Raw genomic sequence first — 20,660 nt, 5'->3', positions numbered from 1 at the left:
CTCTGAGTCTATGGACACTGAAACTATGACTATCACAGTAGAAAGTTCAGCTGAAGAGAAATGGACATTCCTCAAACGGGTAATCACAGAATTTGGACAAACGAATGTAGATAAATATGAAGGAATCTTGTAGTCTTTCTAGTTGACATCGCTTCGGCGACTTGCGTGTCAATGAAGATGGAATGAAATGATTAGGACAACACTAACACCCATTTCCCGAGTGAATAAAATTGCCGACCTAGCGGGGGATTGAACTTAGGACCCTGCGATAAATAGAGGCAGCGACGCTACTAACTTTTCTTGTCGTCACACTTTAGATACCTTTCTTCGTAATTTTTCTTCCGTGATTCTGTGCGGATGTTGCACGACATATTTTGAATCCCGTCAATGATAACTTCACTCATTTTCTGTATTGCAGAGGATGGTCAGTCTCGTGACCGAAGACGCTGAGCTAACATGCCACAGACGCTACACCGCGAGCTGTGGACAGTATTCTGTAAAAGGCAAGGAATACAGCAATATAAGACACACATGAATGATTAAGTAAGAAGCGTAGGGAATACGAGGCGATCGGCTGAGGGAAAAATGCGAAGAAATTCGAAAGGACATGGTCTTAGGAAGGACTGTTTCAGCACATAGTTAAGTCAAAAGAAACTTAGGCGACTTTAGAAACAAATTCCACTGTTAAACGTAGGGAAGAGAGTGGAGAGTTCATTAAAGGCCTATACGAAAGGAAGAAACTGTCTGGTGACGTGATATAAGAAGAAGAAATGGGACTCTGTATGGATGATACAGAGAATTCAGTATTAGAGTCAGAGTTTTACAGAGTTTTGGAAGGTCTACCATCAAATAAGGTGGAATTCAACGATAACATTCCTTTGGAATTCCTAAAATCATTGGAGGAAGTGGCAGTCAAACAACTATTCAAGTTGGAGCGCAGAATCGACGATTCGGGAGACACACTATCAGACTTTCGGAAGGATGTCATTCCCCCATTTCCGAATGCAATGTAACCTCCCCACAAAAATAATAAAAGTCAATACTAGTGAAAAGTGTAACCTCCCCACAAATATAATAAAAAGTCAATGTTAATGAAAATGAGCCATTTGTTGTGTTGCCACAAAACTCAACAATAAAAATGTGCCAAGCGTAACCTGCTTGCAAAATTAAGAATAATAATGGCCCAAATGTAAACTCCCCACAAACATTAACTAATGAAGATTGCTCATTAAACCCACAATAAAATTAATTAAATAATGAAGCATAAACTATGTGTGACATCTGAACACAAATAATTAAACCTGACAAATTTTATAAGGGCAGCGGCGCTGACCTTCGGCCCTGTGCAATAATTAAACCTGAACACAAAAACCAAAATTCTTACATCAGTAAACTGCATCAATATCTGCTCTTATTTTTCGGCACAGCTCCGTGCAATGCTGGCCCATGTTTAATTTTAATTCTTGGAGGGAGCGCATAGGAAGTATTACTTGACTTGAAATGAATATTTTTGTTTAAAACAGTTACTTTATAAGAAAATTATTATTGGCGTAATCCTTGAACAAATTAATTACAATTAACATATGTTATTAGCTGAGCGCAATGCTGCTTCATTACCTTCTAAAACAATATACCTCGTCCTGAATCGTGACCAGAGATGCAAGGAGAGCACGCCGCCGACGCATGCCGACGGCTGCTCAGTACGACCATCCACTCGCCACAACTACTGCCGACAGAGTGTAACTCGCAACTCAACCACTCTCTCTGTCCACTCGCCTCACACTACTGAACTCTCGTGCGGTCAAGCGCAGACTAGCAACGATAAATAACTCTCTGGTCAGAGATTCTGTCATGCCTCGCCATCGCTGGTAATGAATACATATGAAACGTACGCGTTTCATAACCCTCCACTGGGGGGGCAAAAATTTGGCAGCGATGGTGAGTCATTTGGACTTGCCATGAGCAACAAATTTTTTCTTAACTAATTAACTTTACAAATACAGAATATATACAGATATATAACATGAAGTAAATATGGTGCACATGCATCGAGTACAAAACATATTAGGCAATAACAAAATGTGAGTACAAAACATATTAACAAATGACATAAGTGCACATGCACTGAAAAATTCTTCAAAGTTTTCACAACAAATAGACATAATGAGTACAAATCTCTTGAGAAATGACATAAGTGCACATGTACTGTAGTTCAGAACATATCAGCAAATCAAAAAAATGTACATACAATGAGTAGAAATCATGTTAGAAAAATGACAAAAGTGCACACGCACTATAATTCAGAATATATCAGCAAATCACAAAATGTATTGGTCATGAATACAAATCATATTAGCAAAAAAATGATTTTCACTATGTTACAAGAATTAGGATAGGAAAGGGAAGGATTGCATCATGGTTGTAGCACTTTAGGTTGCACGCAGCTGCACTGAAAGTCCATATCTTTCTACTGGAGCACAACACCAAGTGAAACAATCTGAAGTTCTTTTCCCAGAAGTATTTATCAGCGTAGCCAAGACACTGAAATGTCGTAGTAATATTCCATGTTATCATTTTGGCAGTACATTAGGTACACCAAAGAGTGGGACCATAATAACATCTCCATCGCTTACAGTGGTGGACAGCATGTCGTGTCAACACCACGTTCTTGTAAGGTACACCAACGCAGAATTAGTGCAAAAACCAAATATAGTGCTCCATGATCAAGAGGATATACAGGACAAATGGATATTGCAGTAATTCAAGGTAGTTAGGTCAGAAGGTGAAGGACATTAAGTCACATACTAGTCTTCACTGAGAATTACATTAGTAGTTTGCGGCATTCATTGTCCAGTTATTGAGCATTTCTGTACCATGTATGTAGTATTACAGGATAATGTTCATAGATTGGCGTTTTACAGAGAACATTGCACTCATTGCCTAATTATATTACATAATAATATTCATGTGGTGTTTTACAGAGAACATTGGCACTCATTTCCTAATTACAAATCATCAGAAGTCATTACTTAAAACAGGAGGTAATCAATAACATAGTATTACAGAATAATTTTCATAATTAATCATTGGTCGTCTCAATACAGTAATCAGTAGCATTCATTTCCCAGTTACAAAGCATAAAACAGGAGATAGTCAATAACATAGTATTACAGAATAATGTTCATAATTAATCATTGGTCATCTCAATACAGTAATCAGTAGCATTCATTTCCCAGTTACGAAGCATTATTATTATACTGTAACTATTACTCAAAGTCTGTGGTTGGAAAACATCATTCAGTATTACTCATAACTCTTTTAAATTGGTAGCCTTATTTGGGACTGGTAATACTTTCCCTTTTTTTTGTGTTAGCAATGCATTGCGTTGGGTAATTACAGGGGAAAGAAAAAAAATTGCTTTTGGGTTGTTGCTGTAAATGAAAATGTGTAACGTCCTTCGTCATGAGTCAGCAGATTATGAAACAAGCAGAGCATATGTAATCACCTTCATAAATGACATAGACTTAATGAACAACTGCTTATAGCACATTAATTTCATAAATAATTTCTCCTGCAAAATATACAAAAATGGATTATTAAACTGAAAGAAGAAACGCATTTTATGCTGAAAAGTAGTGAACTTCGAATTAACAGGTAATGAAATGTGTATAAAATTGTGTTCCATAGCTGTCCCTTCAAAAACCTTCAGTCATCATACTATGCAATATAATACCTACTGTAAAAAGCGAACTGCAACAAATACTTAAATAATTACATAACATAAATACATAACTTCAACAATATCCTCATCTGTAAAGAAAAACTTCACTATCCATCACTTCATTATCTATATTATCATAACTACATTATTATCATCACCTGTAAAGAAAAACTTCATTATCCATAGTAGCACATTCTTCATCATTATTCATCAACATTCATTATTATCTGCAAAAAAATCACTTCATTACTCATTATACAACTATTCCTTATTTCTATCATGTTTCATCACTAAAACTAAGATGTGTAGTTCTGTCTGACAGCCTGCATCAATCGCCTCGTATTCTGAAAGAAAAAATTAGTTAAGACTGCTATTCTACGATGTGTATAGTATATTCTTGTTAATGCTTGTTAATTCTGATCCATTTACTCTTCATCACGAAGTATTGCATTCTCTTTCGTTCATTCCTAAGGTGAAATTCCCATTTTGTTTAATTTGTTTCTTTCAATCATCATTTCTTTCTGAAATTGATGAACAAAGATTAATGTCTTGCATTTACATCATATACTCACTAAATAATGACTGGTTTATGGTAACATAATTAAGCATACAGCATAACATGGCAGAAAACGTAACATATGAAAAAACATAGATAGTGTTCAGAGGCAAAAATGTACCCAGAGTATCACAATGTAGCAGTAAAGTAGTCACGATGTTGAGATATCATAAGGCAAAATGTCAAAGTCAACTGGTGTTTGTTATATTTTAACTATTTCATAGTGCATACAAACAAAATATGAAAACAATCGTACAAACAAACAAAAATGATGACAAGAAATGTGACCTTCTTTGTGTTCAGCTTGTATGTTGTGTAGTTAATAGAGGCGAGAATTAAAGACTTTAATAGAGAAAAATTTGATAAAATTAATATATCACTAGATAGAATTGCATAATTATTCGTAACATACGTAATTTTATCTGGAAAATGTGCACTGTCTAATGCGTAACGACAAGAAAAGCGACCTGCTAACCTTACCTTGCCGGGCACTTGCCAAGGAAAAATACGACAGTCATCAGTAAGTAGACATGTGAATATAATTGCATAAGTGATCATAAAATTAGCAAATGGCATTATAGCATGTTAAATCATAAAGTATCTTCATTCAATAAAAGGTTTGACGTTTGACCAGTGGTGGTTTCCTTTCGATTTTCTGGTTCTCAAAGTTTCGACGTGTAGAACATTAGGGTGAGGATTGCTGCGAATCCGATATGGACCTGCGTATAGAAGTTCAAATTTACTGCACCTACCTTTTCCTTTATTAGATAAATAGTGTGTACGTACTAATATCTTCTGTCCAATGTGAAAGTCACGGCGTGTACAAAGCTGTTTTTGTTGTCTTCTTTGGCGCTCTGCGGCACGTTTGATGTTGTTCAGCACAATGTCAATTATTTCATGGTGTCGTAGTCGACGAGATGTAGGAAATGTTACCAATTCTTTAATTTTGTTAGGTGGTTCAGCATTTTTCAGTATAACAGACGGAGATAGCATAGTGGATTCATTTGGTATGGAATTAATTACATCCTGGAATGAGTGTATGTGTGTGTCCCAATCAATATGTCTTTTGTGGCAGTATATTCTGCACAGTTTACCAATTTCTTTCATTAATCGTTCACAAGGGTTCGAAGAAGCATGGTACCTGGATATATAGATCGGAGAAATGTTTCTAGCTCGTAACATACATGTCCATATAGCAGATCGAAATTGTGATCCATTGTCGGAAATTACTTTCATTACATGCCCTACATGAAATAGAAAATGTTTTACAAATGCTTTCGAGACAGTTTTAGCAGTAGATTTGCGTAACGGGGTGAAGGTAACAAATTTTGAAGTGAGTTCAACAGCGACAAAGATGTAGCAAAAACCTCTATTAGTTCTGGGAATCGGACCAAAGATGTCTACAGCGGCCAAATGTCTCAATTTAACAGGTACAAAGGGATATAATGGAGGAATATGAGAAGTTGTGTCTGATTTAGCTTTCTGGCAGATTTTGCATGACGCTAAAACTCGTCGTATACGTTTCTCCATGTTGGAAAAATAGCAGTTCTGTCTCAGTATAAGAAAACATTTTCTAGCTACGTAATGTGCGTAACTTAAATGAGTATACCAGATTAATTTGTTAACAAGCTCGTCAGGAATGCATAATAACCAATTGTTGCTGTCAGGATGAGAGTGGCGAAACAGAATGTCATTGCGTACAATGTAATGGTTTCTAATGGTACCATTATTCCTATCTTGCCAAAGGTGTTTGATTTCTTTCCATACGTTGTCTTTACTCTGGTCTTGTGCTATGTCCTGTAATGACGAAGAAATGAAATTTTCAAATGCAACTTGTTGAATGTACATGACGCTGAAGTTTGCTTTGCAGAAGTTGGTTGCGATGTCTTGTTGAGAGAACGGGATAGTGCGTCTGCTACAATATTTTGTGTGCCGGGAATGTGAACTATTGTAAAATTAAATTCCTGTAGATAAAGTTTCCATCTGCTTAATCTGTCGTGTGTAAATTTAGCCGAAAGTAAAAATTGTATCGCTCTATGGTCTGTGTAAACGGTGGCGTGTCTTCCATAAAGAAAATGCCTAAATCTCATAAAAGCCCAAACAACACATAATGTTTCAAGTTCTGTAACAGAATAATTTCGCTCAGCAGGTGACAGAATGCGACTTGCAAATGCTATGTTTTTAATTACTGTACAGCCATCTTCTTCAATTTCCTGAAAAATGTGTACGCCTAAAGCGGTGTTAGAACTGTCGGTCGCAATGGAAAAAATTCTGGTAAGATCTGGGTGCGATAAAAGTGGTGCATTCAACAAAGCATGTTTCAAATGGCATTCTCGTGAACAAGATTCTGCGTGTCAAAAGTATTGCTTGCGTTACTGGAATATACAACCTGTACTCTATCTAGTCAAATTCTATCTGACGTGTTATTACTTTCGGGAGGATGCTGTGGCATTTCGACTATTTGAACTGTTCTGTTATTTCTTCCTGACGTCTTACGTTCTGGATGATACCTACTGTCTGGTTCATTCATGATTATTTGTTGTGGCAGATGTTCTTGCTACTGATAAGATAGACAGTTATTAAATGTACGCTGAAAATTGTGCTCATTACTTTTACGTCTGTCGTGATAGTCATTTCTATACGGCGCATTGCGATAGGGATTGAAATAGTGTGTTTTCTGTACGTTGTTATTTCCTTGTTGCTTTGCGTTACTATTTGTTGAGGCTGCCGCTATACGTGCACGCGGCGAAACATCAAAGTTTGGTTGACCTTGTAGACTGCATTGTTGGTTAGGTATGCTAAACGGCTGACTTTCATGCTGTTGCGGTGAAAAACCTGTATTGTTACCAAAATGCGTTCGCTGTTGCTTAAAATTTTGTACATACTGATGATTAAAATTTTATCTGTTATTATAATTACGGCGGTAGTTGTCATTTCGGGAGTGTCTAATGAAAATTGTCACTTTCGGTAAAATTTGTCGTATCAGGTTTTCTTTACTCACTTTTCTTAATACTAGGTAGAGCAATAGTTAAAGAGCTGTTTTGATAGATATAAAGGATAGTAGAAGAAAAGGCAGCAGTGCAGAAAACTAAAGATGAAACAGCACTACTACAGCTCGGGGCCCTATGCACGCTACGGCACATATTCATTAAAGGGTAATGAATCCCCTGAGGTCAATTACGCGCTGCAGATAAACTTTAGCTTTTGCGTTACAGGCAATGCCGGTGAAAGTACAAAAATAAATTGTCGAATACGGTTCAAAGCGTGTACCTGTGCTCCGTCATTTACAAATACCTTAGATTTTTTTACACATACAAATTGCTTATAATCAGCGTTATCGTCTCTGAATTTGAGAACACATTCAGGTTCGTGCGAGAATTTTGTTTGTCTATGTCATTTCGGATTTTAAGTCGCGTAGCTTATCGGATTTTAAGTCACGTACTTTTTGTAAATTACTTAAGTTACACTGGCTGTGTGAGTGTGATAATTGTTTGGAATTCACCGTATGCTGTGACGTGTTATTAACTGAAATATTTTTCATCTCTGTTACTTCTTGCTGTAAGGTTGACAACTTTCTACGTAATGTATTATTAGACGAATCTATCTCACTGATTGTCTGTTGTAGATTTTGGAATTCAGGTGTTTGGTTAAACGAGATCGGTGCAGTATCGTCTGATTTGCTGTCATTATTATTTTCTATAACGTCAATACGACTGGCCAATTCATCATATTTTTCAGTCAGTATTTTTACCTGATCATCGGTTTTAGTGTCAGAGGCATTAATTAGTTTTTGTATTTTACGTGTGCTTTCGTTCAGTTTTTTAACGTCAGCTTTGATGTCATCGGAATCCTGTGTCAGTTCTAATTGTTCGAGTCTGTCGGTCACTGTTTGAATATCTACTGTGTGCGTATCTGTTTTTGATTTAAGATCAGAAATTTCATCACGTAATTCTGTGTTCAAATGTTTAATGGTATTAATTTCGTCGGATACTGTAGCAAATTGTTGTCTACGTATGTTTTTGCTTTCGCGAACAATTTACGTTTGTCTTCCTGTCTCTGTGCAGTGATCGTTTCCATGACTTGTCGTTTTACTTTATTTGGTTCCTGTATAAATTTACGGAAACGCGTATCACTGTTTTGTAGGTGGTGATTAAAACGCTCGTCAATTTGACTATTCTGTTGTTCAAATTTCGCGTCTATCTTTGCATCCATTGTGCGCGAAAGTTCTGCTGTCATTAACTTAAACTCGTCGCGTAATTGTGTTGCCTTCTCAGAGCATTGTTTACCGACTGCACTAATCTCGTCTCTAAGTGTATCTGTTGCAGCTGTTTGCATATCCCTTAATTCTTGAGCAACAGATCTAATTTCCTCACTACTTTTCCGAGCGCAAGTCTCAATTTCATCACGTAATTGTTCCTGCGCGGCAACGGCTCTAATCTGTTCACTAAGCTGTCTGGAATTGTTGTCAAATTTTTCATTTAACTGTTTGGAAGTGTTGTCTAGTTTTTCATTAAGTTGTTCGTGATCGTAATCTTGTCTTTCATTCTGTTGTTTGGAATTGCTGTCTAACTTTTCACTAAGTTGTTTGAATTTTTCATCAAATTGTTGTAGCAATAGTGCCATAATGTCATCCGAGCCAATATTACCTACTCTATTCTCTGTGCTGTTTAATGACGTGCCTACAATTGTCACGTTTTGTGTAACCATTCGGTCATTTTGTGATTTTTGAAAGGGTTTGCCAATCGCATGTGCACTATCGGTCACTACACCAGACTTAAATAACTCTGTCGTACTTTCAGTACACTGTTCATTTTCATTAGAAAGGTTTGTCTGTTCGTCACGTAAATCCTGCAAACCGGGTGTGTTAAGCTGGGCAGCGCTCATTGCGACAGAACGCCCCACGTCATCAATTGTCGTCAAATTAACAGAGGACACAATTGAATTCGTCTGTTCATCACTAAGATCAAAATCATTATTAGTGGTCTCTACGTACTGATTGTTAGTAAATGGAGGATTGTCATCAATACACTGTGTGTCGCAAGTACTATCGGTGAAGTTATTTAAGTCGGTTATTTCACTCATTATACCTCGCGATGTACTATTAACAGTTTTTCGTGGCATTTTCCTCAGAACAAATTAATCACAAATGAAATAAGCATAATGCAAAAAGCAACAAACACAAATATAACAAAGAGCAGCGAATAGCCGATGATCTGTGAGAGAAAGTCACAAAATTAGTAAAAGCGTTGCGCCAAATGCTAATTATATTTAAGTAAATAAGAGCAGATATCTGACTACTTATCAGAAGATTCTCAAAGAAATACGATCCTGGCAGGGTCGCCAAGCGTAACCTCCCCACAAAAATAATAAAAAGTCAATGTTAATGAAAATGAGCCATTTGTTGTGTTGCCACAAAACTCAATAATAAAAATGTGCCAAGCGTAACCTGCTTGCAAAATTAAGAAAAATAATGGCCCAAATGTAAACTCCCCACAAACATTAACTAATGAAGATTGCTCATTAAACCCACAATAAACTTAATTAAATAATGAAGCATAAACTATGTGTAACATCTGAACACAAATAATTAAACCTGACAAATTTTATAAGGGCAGCGGCGCTGACCTTCGGCCCTGTGCAATAATTAAACCTGAACACAAAAACCAAAATTCTTACATCAGTAAACTGCATCAATATCTGCTCTTATTTTTCGGCACAGCTCCGTGCAATGCTGGCCCATGTTTAATTTTAATTCTTGGAGGGAGCGCATAGGAAGTATTACTTGACTTGAAATGAATATTTTTGTTTAAAACAGTTACTTTATAAGAAAATTATTATTGGCGTAATCCTTGAACAAATTAATTACAATTAACATATGTTATTAGCTGAGCGCAATGCTGCTTCATTACCTTCTAAAACAATATACCTCGTCCTGAATCGTGACCAGAGATGCAAGGAGAGCACGCCGCCGACGCATGCCGACGGCTGCTCAGTACGACCTTCCACTCGCCACAACTACTGCCGACAGAGTGCAACTCGCAACTCAACCACTCTCTCTGCCCACTCGTCTCACACTACTGAACTCTCGTGCGGTCAAGCGCAGACTAGCAACGATAAATAACTCTCTGGTCAGAGATTCTGTCATGCCTCGCCATCGCTGGTAATGAATACATATGAAACGTACGCGTTTCAGCAAGAAGGGCAGGTAAGTGTGAAAACTATCGTACAATCAGCTTAAACTCATGCAGCCAAGTTTCTGACGAGGATAATATACAGAAACATGAAACAGAAACTTAAGGATATGTTAAATAGTGATCAGTTTGCGTTGAGGAAAGATGAAGGCTCAAAAGAGGAAGTTCTGATGCTGCGCCTAATAATGGAAGCAGGACAAGAGAGTTTCATAGGATCTGTCAACTTGGAAAAGGCATTTTAAAACGTGAAATGGTGCAAGATGTTCGAAATTCTCAAGTATATGCTATAGGAAAAGAACGAAGAGGGAATAACATGGTTACAAGATCAAGAACGAAGTACTTGGATTAGAAAGGACATAAGAATCGTACCTTTCACCCCTACTATTCAACCAGTACGTCGAAGAAGCAATGACGGAAATAAAATAATGTTTAGCAGTTGCACTAAAATTATTCATGTTGCCTTTTTATGCGCTTTGAAAACTGACGTATGTCTGGTTATTGTGTCACTATAGTCTCCGAATGTTATCCGTGTTGTCTGTCTGCGTCTGCTTAAGATGTCAGTCATAGTGGGTGTTCTCGTACTATCTTGTTGAGCTCTCAGTGGGCCAAAGTACTGACACAGAATGATATAGGTACGAGGAGCTATCCATAACGCAACATATTTTCTTCCTGAAAGCGTGTAGGTTTTATTCGGGATTCCAATACACCACACTACTCCCCACTCTTTTTGCTACAAAGCCCTATTTTTCAACATAATTTCCTTTCAATACAACGGCGTTACACCACCTTACTGGAAAGCAGAGTTTCATTTAAAAGACGACGTTTTAATTACTGTTGATTAAGTACACTATTGGCCATTAAAATTGCTACACCAAGAAGAAATGCAGATGATAAACGGGTATTCATTGGACAAATATATTATACTAGAACTGGCATGTGAGTACATTTTCACGCAATTTGGGTGCACAGATCCTGAGAAATAAGTACCCAGAACAACCACGTCTGGCCGTAATAACGGCCTTGACACGCCTGGGCATTGAGTCAAACAGAGCTTCAATGGCGTGTACAGGTAAAGCTGCCCATGCAGCTCCAACACGATACCACAGTTCATCAAGAGCAGTGACGCGTATTGTGACGAGCCAGTTGCACGGCCACCATTGACCAGACGTTTTCAATTGGTGAGAGATCTGGAGAATGTGCTGGCCAGGGCAGCAGTCGAACATTTTCTGTATCCAGAATGGCCCGTACAGGACCTGCAACATGCGGTCGTGCACTATCCTACTGAAATGTAGGGTTTCGGAGGGATCGAATGAAGGGTAGAGCCACGGGTCGTAACACATCTGAAATGTAGCGTCCACTGTTCAAAGTGCCGTCAATGCCAACAAGAGGCGACCGAGTCGTGTAACCTATGGCACCCCATATCATACACGCTTCCAATGTGCGTTGTCGCGATGTCGCCAAACACGGATGCGACCATCACGATGCTGTAAACAGAACCTGGATTCATCCGAAAAAATGACGTTTTGCTATTCGTGCACCCAGGTTCGTCGTTGAGTACACCATCGCAGGCGCTCCTGTCTATGATGCAGCGTCAAGGTTAGCCGCAGCCATGGTCTCCGAGCTGATAGTTCATGCTGCTGCAAACGTCGTCGAACTGTTCGTGCAGATGGTTGTCGTCTTGCAAACGTCCCCATTTGTTGACTCAGGGATCGAGACGTGGCTGCACGATCCGTTACAGCCATGCGGATAAGATGCCTGTCATCTTGACTGCTAGTGATACGAGGCCGTTGGAAGCCAGCACGTCGTTCCGTATTGCCCCCCTTAACCCCCCGATTCCATATTCTGCTAACAGTCATTGGATCTGGACCAACGCGAGCAGCAATGTCGCGATACGATAAACCGCAATCGCGATAGGCTACAATACGACCTTTATCAAAGTCGGAAACGTGATGGTACGTATTTCTCCTCCTTACACGAGGCATCACAACAACGATTCACCAGGCAACGCCGGTCAACTGCTGTCTGTGCATGAGAAATCGGTTGGAAGCTTTCCTCATGTCAGCACGTTGTAGGTGTTGCCACCGGCGCCAACCTTGTGTGAATGCTCTGAAAAGCGAATCGTTCGCATATCAGAGCATCTTCTTGCTGTCGGTTAAATTTTGCGTCTGTAGCACGTCGTCTTCGTGGTGTAGCAATTTTAATGGCCAGTAGTGTAAAGCATCGAAAATCGTACGTCGACAGCTCTTGTAATATTTTGCCTCGATAAAATCCAATTTCAGTGGCATAGTCCTTTCCTAGTGGTTTTTGATTTTATATGTTTTTAGCCTTTACACCCCCTTTTAACTCAGTTCAGTCAATATACTATTAGCACAAGTTGCGATCAGAACCGTCAGTTTGTGAGAGACTCTGAATGTCACTGAAACGGTGCAGTCACGTTATTGTGACCACCAGTCAGAAGCCTGAATAACCACCTTTTGCATCGAAGACGTGCAGATTGAGAGTTAATGAGGTTCTGGAAGGCACTGTGACCAGATGCGCTAGATTTCTTGGTTGAGGATCCATGGTGCGAACAGCCTGATTGAGGTAGTCCCACAGATTCTCGATTGGTTTTAAATCTGGAGAGTTTAGTGGTCATAGGAGAATGGTGAACTAATTCTGGTTCTCATCGAACCATGCATGTTGACTATGAAATGTGTGACACATTGCATTAGCCTGCTGGTAGAAGCATCGTGTCAAGGAAAAACAAACTGCAGTTAGGAGTGGACGTCATCTCCAAGGATAGATGCATACTTGTGTTGACCCATTGCGACCACTCTATTGATCGACGTCGGAGCCAACGTTTTGCTGCATCAGTAACTTCCTCACAATCCATGCGGAGCGCATTCTTCGTGGGGCCAAAGAGATGGGAGTCAGAAGGTGTGAGATCTGGACTGTACGGTGGATGAGGAAGAGCAATCCAATGGAGTTCTGTGAGCTGCTCTCAGCTGTGTGCGTTGTCATAGAGAAGGAGATACTCGTTTGCATTTAAGTAGCGATGAACACACTAAAGTCCTTTCTTCCATTTCCTGAGGGTAGCACAATACACTTCAGTGTTGACCGTTGCATCATGAGGGAGCACATCAAACAGAATAACACCTTCAGAGTTACAGAAGATCGTCACCATGACTCTATGGCCAAGGGCGCAGCTTTGAACTTTGGAGGAGAGGTGGTGTGGCGTGTAATGTGACAACGTGTTGTCTAGTGAATGCCAGGCATAGTCAAGGCGCAACGGTAGAGAAAGTGGACGCTTATGCCATCTGTGAGCCAGAATTGAAGGCAAAGCGGAAGTGCTTCCACCTGGTGGCAGCTAAATTAAAGAACACTATGCGGGAGACAGTGTCTGGCTTGTGCTGCACTCTGACAGTGAAATAACAAAAGAATTACACTAAATAATATTGTTATGTGTAGTAAAAATATAAACGCAATATTACTTTAATATATGAAAATGACTATAATTGAATATTGTAAGGCTATGGTATGATTAATTGTAAATAGAGAACTTGGCGTAATGTAAAATAATGTTTAGGTGTGGGGGAAATCCCCGAGAATGAGAACAGTGTACAGGTTGGCGCGTAATATTGGCGGTAGAAGTAAGTTGGCGTAGCTCTGAGGCAGAACAGGTGTTAAGTGGCGTAAAAGTGACTGCCAGTGTGTGCTACAGTAACGTTGCTAACAGATCATTCAGAAGTGAGCTGAAAACAGAGATGGACTTCGTTTAACGTATAGCTACAAGCTAATTGGTATTTCGACGTAGATGGGCTGTGAGCGGCAAAATAGTATGGTTTCCTGCTCTGAGGTACATGGTGCAATGCTGTTTTAATTGCGACTGGTTGCTTGTGCCAACGGCGAGGTGTGAAGGGACCAGTAGCCGCATCCATCGGCGTATTGTGATCTCAATAACTGATGAGGTCCATTGGTGAGCTCACCTTGGTAGCAACGAACTAGAAGTTATCTTACAAGAGTATTATTATGAACAGTGGTTGTTATACCGACGCCATCACCAGTACATTTATATTTTGTGAATCAGTTTGTGTAACAGTCAAACCAAGTTCTCCACAGTGTGTAAAGATTGGAAGCAATAATAATTTTGTGGTTTAAATTGCATTCCCCGAGTGTAATCAATTATTTTAAGGAAATAGTTCATTACTACCCCATACCCAGTGATTTCTATGTGCTGCAACATCAGTGAAAAGTTATGGTGTGTGAGTATCGGCTTAGCTATATTACAAGAGAAAATAGTCGGAATCAACGCCGAAATTGCCAGCAGACGCCGCTTCATGCAATGGATGGAAGACGCCAGGTGGTGTGTCACCTTAATTACTATCCAGCTCTATGTGGTGGCTTTTCAGTACATTGCCATAGTCAAAAATTATTCGGTTCCATCCGAGTAATATGATTCTCAATTAGTGTTTTCAGTAACTGTATTGACAGGCAGATCTATATTGTTCTTTAATTAAGCATTCAAGGAAATTGCTGTCACCACAGTACACATTGTGCCTTCAGCACAATGCAAGCTCAATAACATTAAATTCAGTAATTACAATTTGTGTAGTTTACATTAACCTAAAACGAGTCCAAGGGACCGAGTGAGGTGGCGCAGTGGTTAGCACACTGGACTCGCATTTGGGAGGACGACGGTTCAATCCCGTCTCCGGCCATCCTGAATTAGGTTTTCCGTGATTTCCCTAAATCGCTTCAGGCAAAATGCCGGGATGGTTCCTTTGAAAGGGCACAGCCGATTTCCTTCCCCATCCTTCCCTCACCCGAGCTTGCGTGCTCCGTCTCTAATGACCTCGTTGTCGACGGACGTTAAACACTAATCTCCTCCTCCTCCTCCTCCGAGTTCAAGTGTTTATCATGTGTGTTTATGTATTGTGAAATGATTTCAGGCTGTGGTATTCTTTTAAATGAATAATGTCCTCCTGTTAGACAATATCAAACATACAGAATTAAGTGCTCCATGTTCAGTCACCTCAAAGAGATTATCAGTGCTACTAATAGTCAAATACAGACGTAAAAATAAGTTTGTTACGCACCATTATTATTATTTATTCCAAAAATTCCGTGTAGTAGTTGGATCACCATAGGGTGTCCATTCAAACCTATTACAGGCGCGAGCCGCTTTCCGGAAGTCCGATGCCGCATGGTCTAATAATAATACAGTAAATTCGGGTAGTGGCATCGCAGGCGCCACTCCATGGATTGCCATTTTCTTTCCACTTCGAAGTGATGAACCTGTGCTTCATCGCATGTGAGATGTTCGACAAAAACGTGTCTGGATCGGCCACGTAACACTCAAGTAACTTCGCCTAGATAGTCCTGCGTGGCTCTTTACGGTCTTCTGTTAGCTGGTGGGGAACCCAGCGGGCACGCACCTATGAATACCTCACCTGGTAGACGAGCGTGTTAGTACTACCGACAGAGACGTCCAGTTGAGCAGTGAGGCATTTGATTGTGATCACCTCACATGAGAGGTCTCGATCCCTGTATCAACAGATGCGAATGTGTGCTAGACAACAACCATCTGCACGAACAGTTCGACGACGTTTGCACCAGCATGGACTATCAGCTCGGAGACCATGGCTGCGGTTACCTTTGACGCTGCATCACAGACAGGAGCGCCTGCGATGGTGTACTCGAGGACGAACCTGGGTGCACGAATAGCAAAACGTCATTTTTTCGGATGAATCCAGGTTCTGTTTACAGCATAATGATGGTGGCATCCGTGTTTGGCGACATCGTGGTGAACACACATAGGAAGCGTGTATTCATCACCCTCATACTGGCGTATCACCCGGCGTGTTGGTATGGGTTTCCATTGCTTACACGTCTCGGTCACCTCTTGTTCGCATTGACGGCACTTTGAGCAGTGGACGTTACATTTGAAATGTGTTACGACCCGTAGCTCTACCCTTCATTCAATCCCTCCGAAACTCTACATTTCAGCAGGATAATGCACGACCGCATGTTTCAGGTCCTGTACGGGCCTTTCTGGATACAGAAAATGTTCGACTGCTGCCCTGGCCAGCACATTCTCCAAATCTCTCACCAATTGAAAACGTCTGGTTAATGGTGGCCGAGCATGTGGCTCGTCATAATATGCCAGTCACTACTCTTGATGAACTATGGTATCGTGTTGAAGGTGCATGGGCAGCTGTACCTATAAACGCCATCCAAGCTCTGTTTGACTGAATGTCCAGGCGTACCAAGGCCGTTATTACGGCCAGAGCTGATTGTTCTGGGTACTGATTTCTCAGGATCTATGCATCCAAATTGCGTGAAAATGTAATCGCATGTCAGTTCTAGTGTGATATATTTGTCCAATGAATATCCGTTTATCATCTGCATTTCTTCTTGGTGTAGCAATTTTAATGGCCAGTAGTGTAATGGCCAGTGCTCCATTATGGTTTTATTGTTACTGGGCGTCAGGAGATCACTTTGCCGAATTTTATGCTAGCACGTATTAAGTCACTTGGAAAAAGAGCACTGGTTTGTTTTGTCTCCTGCCACACACTCTGGCAATTGTGTTATCATATTATTTATAAAACAAAATTTCAGTAGTTTTATAGAGTCCATGACTGCATACACTCCAGCCAAATCCCGCGCTACGAAGTTAAATAAAAGGCCTCGTTAAGAATGTCAGAGCTTGTGTCCCAGCTTAGTGCGTAGTATGAAAGATGTGAGGAGCGTCTGCAGGGTAAGGTGAGCGGTGCCGTAAATTAGAGCTGTGTCGGCAGCTGCGGGCCCGCCCCGCCGGCATACAGATGAGAGTCTGGTTAGGTGGGTAGCACGCGGTGCACGTACTAACCTGTGACGCGCCGCGTTTAATTAAGATTTTGCCAGGCAAACAGGTATCTGAGTTCGCGAGGAATGCCAAGCGGCCGGGACTGTTGCAGGCCGGAGATTCGACGAGCGCCGCGGATCCTCTAATTAAATGTGTGAAGGCTTGTCTGCAGATATAATTAAATCCCGAGGTCAGTGACAGCCTACCTCACTTCCTAGCATCAGCCTGTCGGCCAATTATAGGCAATATCCTGGAGTTGTCCCACCGTGTCTGTCTAAGGCGCGCGGCTAGCCACGTTAAGGAAATGAAACCTTGCACTAATGAAAGTCTCCGATATGAGGCCCCCATCCAGTCTAGCCACTGCAATGTATGTCCTTTTGTTTTAATGATACCTTTCAGTGGGGAAAATGAAGTTCTATTGGGTGAAAGAGTCGATTTTCTTTCAGTTTATTCTGCTGATATAAAATTTTTCAGGGAACGGTCCTTCAGGACTGCGTATTTCCACAGCCTTACACCTCCACAACTACTCTCTTAGTTACTGCAGTTCCACGAGCAATGTTTTGTGAAGGAGTCGAAGAGTATTGACATTACACAACGCATGATGTTAAGAAGAACTCCACTAAGAGCTGGTAAACTTATTGTTTATCAAAACACAACCGGTTTTGTGGCCAAAAGCTGCATCATCAGGTGCAATCTGCATGGTAAAAAGCAAAGTTCAGTGTTAACACAATTTGTGGATATTGAAATTAATAATAGAATGTATATATATACCCACAGCGTTAAAGGGTCATAGCCATACCCATCGCTCCTGGCGATGTGTCCAAGCGTTTCGGAGTGAACCAAAGCAATGTTGTTCGGACATGGAGGAGATACAGAGAGACAGGAGCTGACGATAACATGCCTCGCTCAGGCCGCCCAAGAACTACTACTGCAGTGGATGACCACTACCTACGGATTATGGCTCGGAGGAACCCTTACAGCAACGCCACCGTGTTGAATAATGCTTTTCTTGCATCCACAGGACGTCGTGGTACGACTCAAACTGTGTGCAATAGGCTGTATGATGCGCAACTTCACTCCCGACGTCAGTGTAGAGGTCCATCTCTGCAACCACGACACCATGCAGCGCGGTGCAGATGGGCCCAGTAACATGCCAAATGGACCGCTCAGGATTGGCATCACGTTCTCTTCACCGATGAGTGTCGCATATGCATTCAACGAGACAATCGTCGGAGACGTGTTTGGAGGTAACCCGGTCAGGCTGAATGCCTTAGACACACTGTCCAGCGTGTGCAGTAAGATGGAGGTTCCCTGTTGTTTTGGGGTGGCATTATGTGGGGCCGACGTACGCCGCTGGTGCTCATGGAAGGCGCCGTAACAGCTGTACAATACGTGAATGTCATCCTCCGACCGATAGTGCAATCATATCGGCAGCATAATAGCGAGGCATTCCTCTTCATGGTCGACAATTCGCGCCCACATAGTGCACATCTTGTGAATGACTTCTTTCAGGATAACGACATCGCTCGACAAGAGTGGCCAACACGTCCTCCAGACATGAACCCTATCGGACATGCCTGGGCTAGATTGAAAACGACAGTTTATGGACGACGTGACACTCGCCGAGTCGCCGTTGAGGAGTAGCACAATCTGGACCAACAGTGCCAACTTGGGCATAGTACACCACGACGAATACAGGCATGCATCAATGCAAGAGGACGTGCTGCTGTGTATTACAGGTACCGATGTTACTACAAGATGTTTCACTGCGTGACAGAATGGCAATGTGCTTCCAACGTGATGGATGTCCGGCACATAGCTCGTGTGCGGTTGAAGCGGTATTGAATAGCATATTTCATGACAGGTGGATTGGTCGTCGAAGCACCATACCTTGGCCCGCACGTTCACTGGATCAGACGTCCCCGGATTTCTTTCTGTGGGAAAAGTTGAAGGATATCTGCAAGTGTGATCCACCGACAACACCTGACAACATGCGTGAGCTCATTGTCAATGCATGTGCGAACATTACGGAAGGCGAACTACTCGCTGTTGTGAGGAATGTCGTTACACGTATTGCCAAATGCATTGAGGTTGACAGACGCCATTTTGAGCATTTATTACATTAATGTGGTTTTTACAGGTAATCGCACTGTAACAGCATGCGTTCTCAGAAATGATAAGTCCATAAAGGAACATGAATCACATTGGAACAACCGAAATAAAATGTTCAAACGTACCTACGTTCTGTATTTTAATTTAAAAAAACCTACCTGTTGTCAACTGTTCGTCTAAAATTGTGAGTCATATGTTTGTGATTATTACAGCGCCATCTATAACAAAGCGAAAAAAGTGGTCCAACTAAAACATTCATATTTCTTTACGTACTACACGAATACGTAATAAAAAATGGCGCCATCTGGTTTCCACCCTCAAGCTAGACGAGTTTCGTTCTTTGTAGTTTTCTCGTTTGATGCTTATTTCGTGAGATATTTGGCCCAGTCACGATCAATGGACCACGCTGTATTTTTCTTAGGACAATCATTGCGCGTAATGCAGTGTACACATGCTTCATTAATTTTATTTACCAAGGCTTTTTCTATGTGCTTGAGTTTCATGCCTAGATCCAAAAATGTAAAATACGCTGGAATAATGTTTTTCGTTCTCATAGTCTGTCAAAGGGTTGTAGCCTATCCCGAATGTTATTCAATCTGTATATTGAGCAAGCTGTAAAGGAAACAAAAGAAAAATTGGGAGTAGGAATTAAAATCCACGGAGAAGAAATAAAAACTTTGAGGTTTGCCGATGGCATTGTAATTCTGTCAGAGGCAGTAAAGGACCTGGAAGAGCAGTTGAACGGAACGGACAGTGTCTTGAAAGGAGGATATTAGATGAACGTCAACAAAAACAAAACGAGGATAATGGAATGTAGCCGAATGAAATCAGGTGATGCTGAGGGAATTAGGTTAGGAAATGAGATACTTAAAGTAGTATACCAGTTTTGCTGCTTGGGGAGCAAAATAACTGATGATGGTCGCAGTAGAGAGGATATGAAAAGGAGATTGGCTATGGCAAGGAAAGAATTTCTGAAGAAGAGAAATTTGTTAACTTAGAGTATAGATTTAAGTGTCAGGGCGTCTTTCTGAAAGTATTTGCATGGAGAGCAGCCATGTATGGATTTGAAATATGGACGATATATAGTTTAAACTAGAAGAGAATAGAAGCTGTCGAAATGTGGTGCTACAGAAAAATGATGAAGATTAGATGGGTAGATCACGTAACTGATAAGGAGCTACTGAATAGAGTTGGGTAGAGAGGAAATTGTGGCAGAACCTGACCAAAAGAAGGGACCGGTTGGTAGGATATGTTCCG

This window comes from Schistocerca serialis, chromosome 1, assembly GCF_023864345.2.
Source record: "Schistocerca serialis cubense isolate TAMUIC-IGC-003099 chromosome 1, iqSchSeri2.2, whole genome shotgun sequence".
Classification (NCBI taxonomy): Eukaryota; Metazoa; Arthropoda; class Insecta; order Orthoptera; family Acrididae; genus Schistocerca; species Schistocerca serialis.
This window is presented reverse-complemented; position numbering follows the sequence as displayed.